The sequence below is a fragment of the Mirounga leonina genome, unplaced genomic scaffold, assembly GCF_011800145.1.
Source record: "Mirounga leonina isolate KUSES-001 unplaced genomic scaffold, KU_Mleo_1.0 Mir_98, whole genome shotgun sequence".
In the NCBI taxonomy this organism is placed as follows: Eukaryota; Metazoa; Chordata; class Mammalia; order Carnivora; family Phocidae; genus Mirounga; species Mirounga leonina.
In genome coordinates this window covers 3,411,191-3,426,464 of record NW_023270921.1, presented here as the reverse complement: position 1 = coordinate 3,426,464, position 15,274 = coordinate 3,411,191, and the positions used below count along the sequence as shown (strand labels likewise).

The window sequence follows — 15,274 nt, the reverse complement described above, 5'->3', positions numbered from 1 at the left end:
TCATACATAGGTCCTGCCTGCCTCTCCCTTCCCCATCAGCCTCCTCCCACCTACAAATGTGATGGCGGAAGAATCTGAAGAACTGTTGGATTCGATGATGTACGTTCCCTTCCAGTTCTCACAGGCTGCCATGCTGTGATTGTATAGTCGGGTGCCATTTGGATCTTCATTGAAAATCCTCCGGCAACGAAGGTTGAGAGAGAGAAACAGAAGTGGTGTGGGAAGGCGTGCTAGTTATCTGGAAGGAAGTAGCACCACCTTCTATTTGGTTCTGAAGAGATTGTCAGGGGAGAGGACTTTTGAAGAGGCAAAGGCGAACTTGGCAGCGTCTGGAGATCTTTGAATGCTATGGCCAGAGTGTAAGACAACCGTTGGCAATGGGTACATATCAAAAAATGAAGACTGAGGTGCCAGTGTTGGGGAGCTCTTCTGAGCTCAGGAAATTAAAAAAAAAAAAAAAAAGACTGAGATTATTTGGAGGAAGGAATTTGTAGGTTGTTTGTGAAAGGGATTTCCAGTGTAAAAGGCAGCATTTTGTACACTTGGCTTCCAAGGTTAGCAAAAATAATTGTATTACAGCAGAAATTGGCCAAAGAGTAGAGGAGAAGTTTATTGTTCACCACATCGAGGTGGTATATTGGAAAGAGCTTGGTGTACGTTCAGGAAAATGAGAATCTAGGTTGATTTAAAAGTTTGGTCTATTTGAGGGCTTTTTGAAGAGCTGAAATTTCTTCCTAATTCGTTTTCATAAGTGTGGGGTCTTTTAGTAAATGTTAAGTTATTGGTACAGATTTTGTATTTTAATTAAGTAAAATCTATAGCAAAGTTAATCTGACACATATATTCAACCTGGACTCTTTTCAAGTGCCCTTCCCTCACAGGAGGCCTTTCTCAAACCCTGAGATTGGGCTCCCCTGCAGCCTGGAGATCTCTGGACACACTCTGGTCTATAGCATTTGCAGCACGGTTGTCAAATGATCTGTTGACTTGCCTTTTCCCCCAGCACCTGGCACAGTGTCAGACACATACCAAGTGCTTAATAAATGTTGGTTGAACTGCACGGAACATGTGCAAGTCACTCGACATTTCCACCTGCACAACTGAGAAGATTAAAAGCTGTCTGCCTCTCTCACTGGGTTATAGTTATCCCAAGGGCTGGTCTTGTTACGGATAGGAACCTTGTGTTGTGCACCTGTATATTCCCCTAGCACCCAGGATGGTGCCTGCAATAACATATTTTTTTGATTGTAGCTGAAAGCGATTCGCAGGTGGGAAAGCTGTGCATTCACAGAAGACACGGTTTTTAGGCACAAATGACAAGCAGTTCATTAGCATCCCTCTTATACAATGAAACTGCACATTTCTAGAGTCGGCCAGGTAGGTAAGGACAGAGGAATGAGGCAGATAGTAAGGTTTCTGAAGAAGTTACTTACAAATTCCCAAGCAAGGTAATGACCTAGAGACCTCACTAAATGGAGAGCTGAGTCGAGACTCTAATAAAGGACAACGACACTAATGTGGCCACATGCTATCCCTACCTTCCATGGGCAAGTGTCCGCTTTGCTTCCCCTCCCTCAGCAGTCATTAAAGGGACTACTCTGCATTAGGTCAAGTGACCCATCCTGCCACCCGCCTTTTCTTGCGCAGTAGCGAAAGATGAGATTCTAATTCCAAAAGTCCTTGATAAAAGAAGCTCTTCTATTTCATTGAAGTTTGCCAGCTATTTACTAGTATTCAGGCTTTTTGAGTTTTGTTTTCCTCCGCTATGCTCAAGGGTTAGTAAAGCTCATTGCTTCACTGCTGTAAGGACTACATGAGATAGGAGTGTGCAGAAAACTCCTTGTAAGAGCCAAACATCATTTGTATATTCTTTGATATTTTTCCTTCACTGTGATTATCTCTAGGACATAGCAATAGGTAGTATAGCTGTTTTGGTGTCCTTGGCTTATATAGCAATTTTCAGAAAGGCTGCAGAAAATTTTTCCTTCCAGTCCAGTATATCAGTTGACCCTCAGCCTTCTTTTGTTGAAGGTAAATACTGGGTACTACAAATGCTTCTTTATCTTTCTTTTCCCCCAAGATACATTTATATACACCTAACATAGAAAATTCTAAGTGTTTTCCTTCCCTCTCTTCTTTGTGCCCACCCTTCCCTGAAAATACATGCAGTAGAAATTGTTTTGGGTTAATGAAAAATACCAAAGGGAGGATGGAGGCGGGGAAGTTTTCAGAATATATGATTTGACTTAATCAGATTGCTTTTCTAACATTTACCAACTGCATCAGAAACGCTAGTGGGACAAGATTTGAAATGAGGGGTAACTTTAGAGATGGGGTCTCTCTCGCAGGAGGGGTGACCTGGGTGGGGTACCACAGCAGGGGACTTTGGTAGCCAGTTGGCTACACAAGGCGTGTGAGTCCTGGGAGAGGGCTCTGTGTGAAGAACAGTAGTGCAAAAAGATAAACAGTTCAGTATGAACTGTTAACAGTTAGCATGTTAGTTAAGTTGGGCCCATGCTCCCCTAACCTCTTTCCCATAAGGCCAAGCAAGCTGTCGTTTCAGGTCTTGGCAGGTCTCCAGTGTCTCTCTTCTCCCCACTCCTTTCTGCCTACAGATGCTCACTGTTAACCCACCATTATTCTCTTTTTAGCTAGGGACTCTTTGGGTCAGTGGTTTCCAACTAGAGGCAGTACTATTCCTGCCTAGGGGATGTTCAGCTAACCAGTCTCAAAACCTATTTTTAGGTGACTAAAAAAAACAACACAAAACAAAACAAAACAAAAAAAACACTTGCCAGGATAGACCTAGATGTTAGCTGCCAATCACAAGCTGATGGGGTGTTGCAGTGTTGGATCTGCTCTGCTCACACATGCATCAGCTCTGTTGGGGTACTCAAGTTTCTTCACCCAGAGGCTCCTCTCGTAAATGGCAAATCAGTCCCAAGAGACACTCTTCTCTAATCCCATTTCCCCTGACCACTTCCCCAGCTAGGAGGCAAGGCTGAGGTCAACCAAGAGTGTAAGAGAAGTGGGTTCTTTGCACATTCCCGTAGATATATTCTCAGAATGGCACACTGACCTGAAGGTTTTCCTCTGAGGAAGCTTGTGAGAATCATTCATAATTTAGGATGATTGGCCAGATACAAATTCATGGAAGTAAAGCTGAAATTTAATGGTATATTATCTTTAAATGCATGGGGGTAGGTACTGCCATTAACGTATTGCCTTTAAGAAATGTGACCTACCTGGGACGGCAGTGTTTTTAACTGGGGATAAGATGTACATAGAAGCAACTACAGATTTCAGGTCTCGGGTAAGCCCCTGAGAAATAAACTGAAAGATGAGGAAGTAAAGTTACACACAATTAATAAGGAACCACCCTCTCCCTGTTAAACTGCATAGAGGAGGTTTAGTAGACTTCACGGTTACTCTGTTTCTAGTAGGGACTCGGGATCAGTGGTTTCCAACTGGAGGCCGTCCTTTTGCTGCCTAGGGGACTTTGGGAAGTGTCTGGGGATGTTTTGATGATCACCTTGACCAGACAGCACTGCTGACATTTTTATGGGGAGGGGCCTGGAGTACTGGACAAGGCTAGAGGAAACACAGTAGTCCTTCCTCACAGGGAAGAATATTCTATCTGCAGTGCCAATAGCACCCCCTTTGAGAAGCACTGAGCATTTTGAGGAAAACATCCTATTCTTTTGCCATCTTTATTTTGTTAGTAAGCTATGATAAACTACTCTCGAAGATGGGGAACCTGTAGCTATTTTGCTAACACGGACATTACCAGCAGACCCCTTTCTCTGACGTTAGACACTCAGCCAGTGTAGTGTGTCTGCCAAAATACTGAAAAATAGGAGTAATGAAGCATTAAATATTTAAAGCAAATATTTTTGTTTGTACATAGAGTATCATCATATTTAAAACCATTTATTGTACACACCCAATGTACACAGGTGTCTATAAATACCATTTGAATTAAATGCAACTGAACACTCATTTTAAAAATATTTCCGGTTCTTTTTAAAGAATGATGCCTTTTGCGTAGGTAATTCTAAAAATTTTTGCAACAAGGCAACTGGTGTATGGTCTATGTTTAAATCTGAGTCGGAGTTTTTAAATGCATCTTCACTGTTGGTGGTCTCCAGTCTCCACCAAGTCACTTCAGACATGGCAGGAGTGGGGGATGGAGGAAAGAAAAGACATTTTCTTTTTCCTCGTGTTAAACGTACATGATCAAGGTTCCAGTTTAAATGTGTCTAAGATAATTGGAGCCCCTAGGAGGCACTTTGCTAAGCAGCTAATTCAGCCCATCTTCCCTAGAGAGGATAATTGTTGTTAAAAAACAAAAAAATAAAATGTGTTGTTTTCTCATGTAATTATGTAATGGACATCTCTCTATAATAATACATTTGGGTGGTCTGTCCCTGAAACCCTTGGTTTGTTAGGAAACATTACAGTTTCCACAAGTAATCACTTATTCCTAAATATTATGAAAGAATTTGGTATTGTTACATTGCATCATTGCCTTAGTCAGAAGCTAAACTTTCTAAATGAGCCTGGCACTGGAAAAGGCTTCTAGGTTTTTTGCTATTTTTTTTTTTCTTAAATGTCATTATATGAGCTAAAGTATTTCTGAGATAGAATACTATATGACGGAACATTAAAAAGTAACAAAATACAAATCTTGCTGAAGAAAAGAGTAAGGGCCTCTCGGCCGCTGTCTTTTCAGTGACATACTGGGGTATCCTTGACTGTGTGGTTATTCCCATCTTCTTCACACACTTCAGTTACCCCTCTGCACTGGGTTAGGATCTATGAGCTTCCTTGCCTCAGGGAAGCATAGATCTCTCCACGGTGGACACACTGCCGTTAGAATCGAGTTCGTTTTAATCCACGTTGGTAATAAGGTTCTGTGCCTTGCCGATCGAGAAAAGGCCACACTTAACAAAACTGAATGGGGTTTTCCTTCCAACTGTGCTCTTCAGAGGCTGCAGACTGCGTGGGTCCTGAGGCAGCCATCGCTAAACTTCAGATTCAGCCAGGACCTAACTAACTAATCACGGTGGCTGATTATTCCACCCAAGGGCATTCTTTGAAACTGCTATTACCCGGGATTGTGTGGGAGGCTTTTGCAAAGTAGCAGAGAGAGGAAAGGAAGGGCACAGACAGACAAAATTCACAGGAGAGAGGGGAAACTCAGGGCACAAGCAGTGCGAAGTGGCAGTGCTGAAAGTTGAAATAGGCAGCGTGGCCCTTGAATGTAAGGCCAGAGTTCGGGTGCAAAGGCAGAAAAGGACATGGTGGGGTAATAGCGGTAGCAGCAGAACATGATTGTATCCGTGGTTTATCTTCAGCAGCAAGTGGAAGGCAGGAGTCTGGGTGCCGAGGAAGGAAGAGGGTCAACACTTTGGTTCCAGGAGTAAAGACTAGAAATGACCTCATTCTGTCGTTAACTCGTACTTGGGTTTACTGAAGAAAAATGCCTATCAGCTGACATGGAAGATTTCCCCTTAACATCATCCTGAATTAGTGTTTTTAACATCGTCTTCACAAAGCAGCTGACACATTTTGCAGCCTTTTCATATAATGTAGCCATGCCTTTCAGCCATTATACCCGAATATGGAGTATCTTCCATCTTAGAGAAAGATGGGCACCCAGAACAGTAGATTCAGTACATTTTCGACACTCAGTATTAGGTTATACTACAGCACAAAACTTTGGTTATGTGAGGAAAATAGTATTTTTTCTCCCCTAGTATAGGCTAAATTCAGTCATTGGCCAGATACAAATTCATGGAAGTAAAGCTGAAATTTAATGGTATATTATCTTTAAATGCATGGGGGTAGGTACTGCCATTAACGTATTGCCTTTAAGAAATGTGACCTACCTGGGACGGCAGTGTTTTTAACTGGAGATAAGATGTACATAGAAGCAACTACAGATTTCAGGTCTCGGGTATGTACGTGTGTTGAAAAGATAGTGAAATCCTGTGATGTGGTTCAGTCAATTCAAGAAAATGGGAATGGCCTCTGTCTTGGAGCTTAATTCGTGGTTCCCAAACTGTGTGCCAAGGCACCCCAGAGTACCACACTGTCAACTCATAGAAGATATTTTATGGGATATTCTTTATTTTTGAGGAAAACGGTAATATTGATCTGTCAGACACCCAATGAACTACTAGCTGAAGTAGTTCAGTTTCAACATTAGATGGCGCTACATTCCTTTTGATGATGTCATATCGTTCTAAAGCTGGGTTTTTGGAGACAGGTGAAGAAAGTAAATGCTATGTGGCAATTAAAGTGGAACATAAAATGAATGTGGCAGTATACAGTTTAATTCCAGGACTTGAGAAGGTGTGTAGTGCCCAACAGGTGTATATGCCCTTAGGTAAGAAAGTTTGGTTATTAAAGAATGAAATAAAAATAGACCTTGTTTCCTTTCAACTTAGGAGTATCACTGTTTTTCAAGCTGCTACTAAGTTGTTAAGCCATACATACGTTGTAGGTTATTTGAATCTAACTGCTTAATAAGTGAAGTGGTAGGTATTTCTTTTGGCCTAGTGGCACTATAAAAAAACTTACTAAGAGACAAAAGGATTCCTGCATCAAAGTTTGGGAACTTCTGTTCAACTGAATCGTTACTGAATTTCTTGGAGTTGATCAAGGGTGAGCTACAAAGCCAGGCTGTTTCCATCCCTTCACTTCAGGTCCTTTTAAATCCGCTGTCAAACAGCAAGTAGGGATGCCATGCCCTAGATCCCCTTTCCTTCTGATAAAATCTAATAGGATCCGTATTTTCTACCAAGTAGAACAGATTGAGTTCCTAAAACTTGATCTTAAAATAAGTTTCAGTAAATTCAGTTATATTATTCCATTGGCTTCCATTTCAAAAATGGAGTTATGTTCCTGGGATGGGGGTCGGGTTTGGGGGTGGAGGTGAAGGGCATTAGTCCCAGAATATGTTAAAAGTTATACTTCCGAAGAAAAAGGTTAAATATGCAAAGAGAAAAGATGGTTTTGTTTTTCAAAAAGTTGTTCAAAATAAGCCACAAAAAGCAAGCACATAATTACAAAGCAAAACCAAGAAATCAACACGGCATATAAATTAGAGGTGCTTTTTCAATTCATAAACTAATTCCTCACTTGCAAAAACATTCATGACAGAGTTCCCTGTGATACGAGCCTCCCCGGGGCATTTGAAATATGATTCAATTTTTAAAAATTCTATTTGTACCCAATTTTTTCAGAAACAAAACATTGGTTTTAAACAAGGTGCATCTGTTTCCAGAAAATGCTTTCCCATGGAGCTGTGTGTAGAAGGCTTGTACTGCATCTGGAGATCACACTCGGCTCAAATCAAGAATCTCTTTGAACACACCAAGCTTAGGAGCTAAACTGTCTTGGCTGCTTGCTTATGTTTGATCCTGTTGGGAATGAGGCTAATTGTTTAAGAATTTATGTCCTGGTAAGGCTGTTAGCACTTTAAATTGATTTGGTATTTTTAAAAGCTTATTTAAAACTTACTTATACTGAGGAACTTGGCTTTCCTTGAGCTAAAAAAATTTATTTCCAGATTTCACCTGGCTTATCTGTGCAGAAAATGTACCCTAAAAGCATCCTTTTACATAGTGATTGCAGCGGGTCATCTGTATAAGCTTTTTAGTAGAGTGTGTCTGTATCTGTGCTTTCTTTAAAATCCTTCCTTGCCTCCCGACATACCAATTACTGCCCTGTTCCTAATGTAGTCTTACACAACCAAGAGCCTTTAAAAATGTTTACATTCACAGTGTCCTTTGCACAAGTATATGAAAGTTCTTTATAAACATTAATTAATTTACACACTTCCGTGGAAGGAGTCAATCTCATTTTTCCTTCTCAAAGTTAATACTTTTGATCCTTTATCATTGTGTACCTGTCTTCCTACAGAGGCAAGTTATTATTGGTTTTTCAGGAGCGGAGAATCTAGCCACATACAACTTTGTAAACTCCACATTACTTACCATCAAGCTTTGTAAACAACAGGGACTACACACACACACACACACACACACACACACACTTCTTCGGTAAGATTTTGTGGAAGATGAAGATGTCCCACTTCATTTTCAATAGTTGGTAGATAGGTCTAAATGTTCTAGAAGTCTAAGATGAACTTTGACTCACATTTTGAGAGAAGCCTGGGAGGAATCTTTTTTGTAAAACAAAAAACGTTTTTGAAATCTGAAGAATTACCTTTTAGTCAGTTGTGGGATAGCTATATGTTAGGTTTGGCAGTAGATATATTTAACACACAGAGTTAGATAGGAAGGAGTATTCCATTAATTGTCTGTTATGTGCCAGATCGTTTAGAAACATTATCTTTCATCCTTCAATAGTTCTGCAGTGTATGTTTTATATTCCCCATTTTACAGGGGAGAATGAGAACCAAGGATGTTAAGTGCTTTGCCTGGTGGATGGTAGAACCAGAATTACAGTCCAGGTCTGACTGATTGTATAGCCTGGGTTCTCTTTCAATTATCCCTTCCCCTTCCCAGATCTTGTTAGAGCTGCAAGGGCCATTTAAAGGTTATCTAGCCCATCAACTTTGCGGACAAGCAAACTAAAATTCAGAGAGACAAGTAACTTGTACAAGGTCACCTTGTGTTCAGTTCTTGTTGATGCTTCCAAATAACCTTGAAACGTGCTAAGTAAACATTCCATATTTATCTCAACTGATTGGAGCCTTTCAAAAATCCACTACTCCTCCCAAAGGTTGAGATGCCAACCATTGTACTTGGTAGTATTTCTGGAATTCTAGGAAATTCATCTATCAAGTAGTACCTCAGGGTTGGCATTGAGATTCTCCTGCAACCTCTTTATCCTTACTGGCTTCTTTTCTTCAACTTTGACTTCATGTCCCTGCTACAGTCTACCATTAAAATCCAAATCCACAGAGACACGGTATTAGCACCATAAAACTGTCTTTGGGAGATTATCCTGTTCGTTTTAGGCATGCAAAATGCATCCATTAATAAACTTAGAATCTTGGTTCAGTGCTAAGTATAAGTTACCACCAAGTAAATATTAAATGATTTGCTCATTCTTTTTTTCCTAGTTGTGATGATGTGTATTCCCAGTCCTTTAGGAGCTAACGTTAATATCAGGCATCCAGCACTACAGCAAAGCTACTTAATACTCATGTCGATATTCTGAAAACATTAAGTGGTAGCTTTTAGGTCTTTAGTTTTATATTTGAAAAAAACTTAGGCTCAGAGAAGTTAAATAATTTGTGAAAGGATACAAAGCTCTCTTCTAAATGGAGGGAAACTTGACTTTTACCAGCTGTAAGCAACCTTTCTTCTTTAAAGATTCATTAGCCACAAAATCTTTAATCTCTTATTCTCATTCTGCTCAAAAAGATCCAGAGGTTAGGAGTGGGTTCTCAAAAGACAAGTGAAAAAAGTCTGGAGCTAGGAGCCCAATTAAAAGCTTAGAAGCACTGGCTCTGAAAGGAATATGGTGTGTGTGCGTGTGTGCGTGTGTGTGTGTGTGTATGTGTGTCTACACACCTTTTCCTCAAATTGGATGTCAGGAAGAGGCTAGATCCAAATGAAGGGAAGACAGGGATACAAGTAGCTCACACCAGATGGACTTAATTAAAAAATTGTCAGCCTGGCAACATAGTTCTGGAAACAGTTCAGCGTCCATTTCTACATTTACAGTTTTACACATAATCTCTAGTAGAGCTCACTTTTAACCTGCCTTCTAATCCGTATTTTGGATCATATCTCGGAATTGTGGCTTATTCCTGCTTAAACACTTCAGAAGGCTTCCCTTGGGATAACTGCTGACTTCTTTCTAGTCCTCTCCAATGCTGATTCTTAGTTGCCTTCCTCGGTGTCTCGGTCACTGAAGACTTGGCCACTCCACCTTTCACTAATTTCTATTATAGTCTCTACCCCTTTTGATCTTTTTGTTGTCCAATCTGGTTCTTCTTTCTCCTCCTTACTGTTGGGTGAGCACTGCCCTTACTATGAGAGTACAATTTCTTCTTTCTTTATGCTCCGTAAGGTCTTCCACTTTTTAGTAGAGGTTATTGTTCGCTGTGTCCTTAACTCACAGCCACATCACCAGCTTTGGCCCCTCCACTGTACCCCCAAACTCTATTCTTTACTATGTGTAGCCCATCTCAGTTTGGATCATTTATAGCACGGTGCTTGCCAAGTGTTAATGTACATGAGAATCATCTGGTGATCATGTTAGAATAGAGATTCTCATTCAGGAGATATGAGTAGGGCCTGAGATCCGGCCACATGGGATTGCCACATGCTGCCCCTGCCCAAGGACCGTATCTGGAGTAGCAAGGCAGCGTTTACGTGTCTGAAAATGACCACAGGACTGGTTCTTTTCTCAGCTTCTCTTTTAGCGTCCCAGAATGCCAAGGTCTACCTTTTTCATGAAGCCCTTTTAAGATAGGAATTTTCCAGTGTGCCTTGGGGATGACCCCCAGCGTGACGAGTCTTTGGATCTCATCACCACTAATCCCCTGTAACCGCAGAACTAAGAGAACACATGTCCTCATCCAATTTGCCTGTTTTCTTTTCTAAAGATAAAATTCACCTGCATGGGCCTTTTAGTCTAAAGCCCCCAATTAAGATTTTATACACTTGTTAATTCATTATTGGTTCTCATGTGTTGTCTTCCTATTAATGTGGGAGTTTAGGCAGTGACAGAAGTCTATCTAAAGAAAATCTGCCGGTAATCATGGAAGTAGTTCTTTGGATAAGATGCTGTAAACTTATTTTGTGTTCTACACAGTGCCTGGCATTGAACTGGACATTGAACTGGATTCCTTAATATCCCTCCAGTATATGGTGGTCCCTCCTTTTGCTCTTGAAATCCTGCCCATGTAGACTCTCTGCCCCAGTGAAGCAGGCCTTTGTCAGACTTGGTCACCACTACAGCTCCAGGACCCAAAGCAGAACTTGGTACATAGCAAACGCCTAATCATTGTTTTATAGTTATCAAACAGTTGAATGAAAATTACAAAGTAAAGGTCAAATTCCAGCTCTGTGAAGCTGTCCCCTCCTTACCCTCAAGTACAAACAGCACACTCTCTTCAGAACTCCCATAAGAACTTTGTGTTCCTCATGTAAGTCTTCAGTGTTTCTCGAAGTGCAGAGACCACCTGCATCAGAGCCCTCTGGCGTGCTTGACAAAATGCAGGTTCCTAGGCTTCACTCCAGACCTGTGAAATCAAAATTTCTGGAGTGGAGCCTGGCAAGCCACAGTTTTAGCACTCACTGTAGTGGACATTAAAATTTGGAGACCTCTGAACTGAGCTCTTAGCTCTGTTGGAAGTGCTGACGAAAAAACAAAATAGCAAAAGATTGTCAAAATAGAAAGAAAAAAGTTCTCTACCCAAATAATGATCAATTACCTTTTTTGTTTATTTTTGCTGGTTTTCATTTTCTCCTCAGCAGTATCTTGTTTATTTGTTTGTTCCAAAATCTTGCCTGAAGCCATTTGGAAGTTGAAGTCATGACCACTTTAAGAATTCCAGAACATAGGCCAAAAAAAAAAAAAAAAAAAAATCATTCAAGGTAAAAATAACTGTTTTAGAGCTGAGCTTGAAAGAAGGTAGGTATTCTAATCTTTTTATTTGGAACTTCTGGCAGAATTTTAAATGAGGGAAGAGGAAAAAGAAAACAGGCAAATTGGATGAGGACATGTGTTCTCTTAGTTCTGCGGTTACAGGGGATTAGTGGTGATGAGATCCAAAGACTCGTCACGCTGGGGGTCATCCCCAAGGCACACTGGAAAATTCCTATGACAGACACCAGGGACTGCCTTTGAATCTCTGAAGAAGAGAAATTGAAATCTGGGGTTCTTTGGATCAGGGGATGACACGTAAAAGACTGATCTTGTGGAGTATATGGGGGGTCAGTTGTACCAATTACTCTTACTTTTGTATATGTTTGAAAGTACCATAAAAAAGAATGATCTAAGCCCAGCCTAATTAGAAATTGGGGCTTGGGGGTGGATGTAGGAGTAAGGATGTGGGGAAGACCTGCTGTTCTTGGAGGAGGGGAGGGGAGGAGAGGGTTGATTCATGCAGCATTGGGAGCACCCTTGGTATTCTGAGGGTGATATTTGTGTATCACCCACACCCTGTGTAAACAGATGGGCTAAAATCTGGCTACATAGTTATTCCAGTCTTGCCAGTAACTTAGATAGGGAGCTTTTTACGTAAATAAATAGAAAGTATTATATTTAAAAGGAGGTTTCCTTATCCAGGTCCTGCTATAAAGGAAGCTGGATTTCCATGTGTGAGGGAAAATTGGCAGAATGAGTAGCCATAATTAAAGGTCAAAGGAAGTGGCCTAGCTTTGAATTCAGTCCTTTCCAATTCTGGATTTTGACAATGAAGAAATAAGTGTTTAGGGAGGTTAGGCTGAAGGTCTAAATAAGCTTTCTCAGTAAATTGAAGGAAGAATAATCCAACTTTAGCAAAGGGAAAGAAATAAAAGTTAATACATAGGCAAATAATCATAGCTGAAAGGTAAAATAATGCATTTGGCTGGAGATGGAAAAAGGCCAATTAACCCATGGTAGCTATGTGGACTAATTACAAAGGAGGTAATATCTTGACCTTAAAAAAAAAAAAGGTGGAGGTGGTGTTTGTTGATAATGATAATGTTAATTGTAGAGAATTGGGAAACAGGAATCCTAGAAGGCATCAGTATATGAACTAAAATAGGCTTTGGGCTCTCACAAGAGCTTTTTGTCATTGCCATTATTCCTGAGGCCACTAACCTGAATGACAACTCTCCAGAACATAATGTCCAAAGATGAGTTCACAGGATGAGCGAGAAAGAGAAGGAAAAGGAAAGGGGAGGGTAAGGAGAATGGAGGAAAATAAGACCCAGAGTTGATCTTCCTCAAGTAAGACCACACCAAAGATAGTTTGTTCAGTATGAGCAGTTCAGTTCCAGATGTGGAACAGCTGGAGACAGTTCAGAGGAAAGCAGCGAGAAGAGACTTAGACGGAACAAAGAACTGGAAAGCATATAAAAGGCAGCCTTTGAGAATGAGGTCCTTGGTAGGAGTCCGTTTTCTAATTTTTATGGCAAGGGTTAAGAAGTATCAGAAGTTCTTTTCTATATAGTTCAATTTCCCCTTGATATGCAAGGCAGTCATTCTCCCAAGTATGTGAGTGCTTGCAAACAGACAGGAAGGAAAGTTTATGCACATAAGAGGCATTCAGTAGTTGGGGTGGACCCAGAGTTTTCTAGTGAGGTAGAGAGCAGTGAGGGTGAGGGACTGTAAGTGCAACAGCAGGGAAATGACTGTTGGAGTGCTGGGCTGTCTGAATTCTAGAACAGCCGATAGTGCAAATGTTAGCAGTTCCATCCTTGGAGACAAATAAAAAGTATGCTGAACTGGTCCTAGAAGTTTAATTGTTGGGAATCACCCTAAGTCTGGCAGGGAGCTGCATGAGGTTACCTAATGGGTCTCTTCCGTCTATTTTCTGTGATTCACCCCCCTTAGCCTGCAGTGGTACATGGTTGAGTCATTGCTAAATGCAGATATCTCATCAAAAGGGGGAATTAAAGGCTATTAAAAATGATTTGCTGCTAGTCCCAGATTAAAGAAGGACCAATTTACAGTTACAGTCGCCCTGGTCCAAAATAAAATGCAAATTGTCAAAATTGGGCCATTGTAGGAGAACAGGAGTGAACCAGATCACACATTCTGGCATTCTTTTGAAAGAAAGACACACCCACACAAGGGAAATTTCTGAGAGGCTGATTTAAGCAGTTTTCCTTCATCTGCTATAGAGACCAAAGTCATCAGACTGAAAATTCAGAAGTTCTTTGTAAACCTGAGACATAAATTTGGAGTGTGGATCTAAACCACAAGTTATCTGTATTCCTTGAAGGTGCAAAAGGTTGAGTTGATAAATGATCTTTTTAAAATAATTTATTTTTAAAATATACTTAAATACAGTAAGACACCCCGATAACTCAAGGCTGGTTTAGAAGTTTCTCTTGTAAGAACATTAAAAATTGCATAATCAACCCTGAATTACCAAATGTTTACAGAAGTCTCTATCTTAAGAAATACTGTCCACAACATGGTGTACCATCCTGAAAAGAGTAAGAGCCATTCGATTTTAAAACTGGCAGTTTATAGAAGATGAAGCTGAGAACTGAGGGAGATGCATTTTTATCTGCAGATACCAATTAGAAGTTACTAAGTCCTTCATTTGTAATAGCTTGGCCATACTTGCCAGCAATCCTACAAAATGAGGTCCTCTTTTCAGAGGATCCTACTCATGCTCCTACCCTGCTCATATACCTCAGATATCCCCCCAACATAGCTCTTATGCACTCTATGTGAAATAGCCCCAGCCCATTAAAATTTTTTCGCTCACTGACCCTCTGGTCCCATGAAAATAAAAAAGGGAGTGATTAAAAACCTGGGGACATGAAGCAGTGGGTAAAACCTAAGAGCATCCAGTGTAGAGCTAACTCTCATCCCATTTTTGCTGCCTCCAGCATATCATCACCGCCTCTCAGCTCCCCTGGTTCCAAGATTCCCCTTCAGAACTCCATCTAACTCATGAACCTCAAGTAGTTTCTTCTTTCCTACAGGGTAAATCCAAGCTCCTAGCCTAGTTTTGAAAATACTCTATTTTTCTTCCAAGAGTTCTTATACATAGGAAAAATTAATGTTATTTGAGTTTTCAAACTAGGAAGGAGTCCTGAGTACAGAGTGATGATTTTCATCAGGATTGTACTGAAATAGACGGACCACTACTCACAGAGCATCCATTGCTTAGAGACAGTGTTATCAGAGTCCTGATGTGTGTGTGCCCCAGAAAGATTCAGGCAGTAGAATTTCCACTCATTCTCAGCCTCATGCAATGACCAGCCATAGGGGTACATTTTTTCCCCCTGTGGATACAGCCATTACATCTCCAGGTTCTTGGTCTACGAGATTCTCCTCTGCCACTGTCACTCAGCAAGGGTCACCTCTGGGCTGTGAGCTGAGGTCCATTGGAGTCTAGACCACCCCTCCAAGCGGCTCATTGCTTTCATTCATTCTTCTGGCCAAGGATGCAGGGGCTTTTAGGGAAGCCTTTCAGTGTGTTAGCAGAGGAAGTGATTTTGATGCCAATACAGTGCCTTGATTTGGAGTTTTCTTTTCCTTAAACACTGGAAGCAAGCATACCTTTGTTTTAGGAAAGGAGATCCACTGCTGTTGTCTTAGTTCATTGTTACTGCTT

At 40.8% G+C, this 15,274-nt stretch overlaps 1 protein-coding gene and 1 long non-coding RNA gene across 3 annotated transcripts in view; both read left to right on the top strand.

The window, feature by feature from the left end:
* The window catches only part of LOC118006655 (ADP-ribosylation factor-like protein 15), a 401,185-nt gene that overhangs the window by 293,808 nt on the left and 92,103 nt on the right, over positions 1-15,274 (top strand). The window lies entirely within an intron of this gene.
* On the top strand, positions 2,281-6,975 carry LOC118006656. Its single transcript, XR_004678147.1, has 2 exons — positions 2,281-3,306; positions 5,953-6,975. It is a non-coding gene; the product is annotated as an uncharacterized LOC118006656 (long non-coding RNA).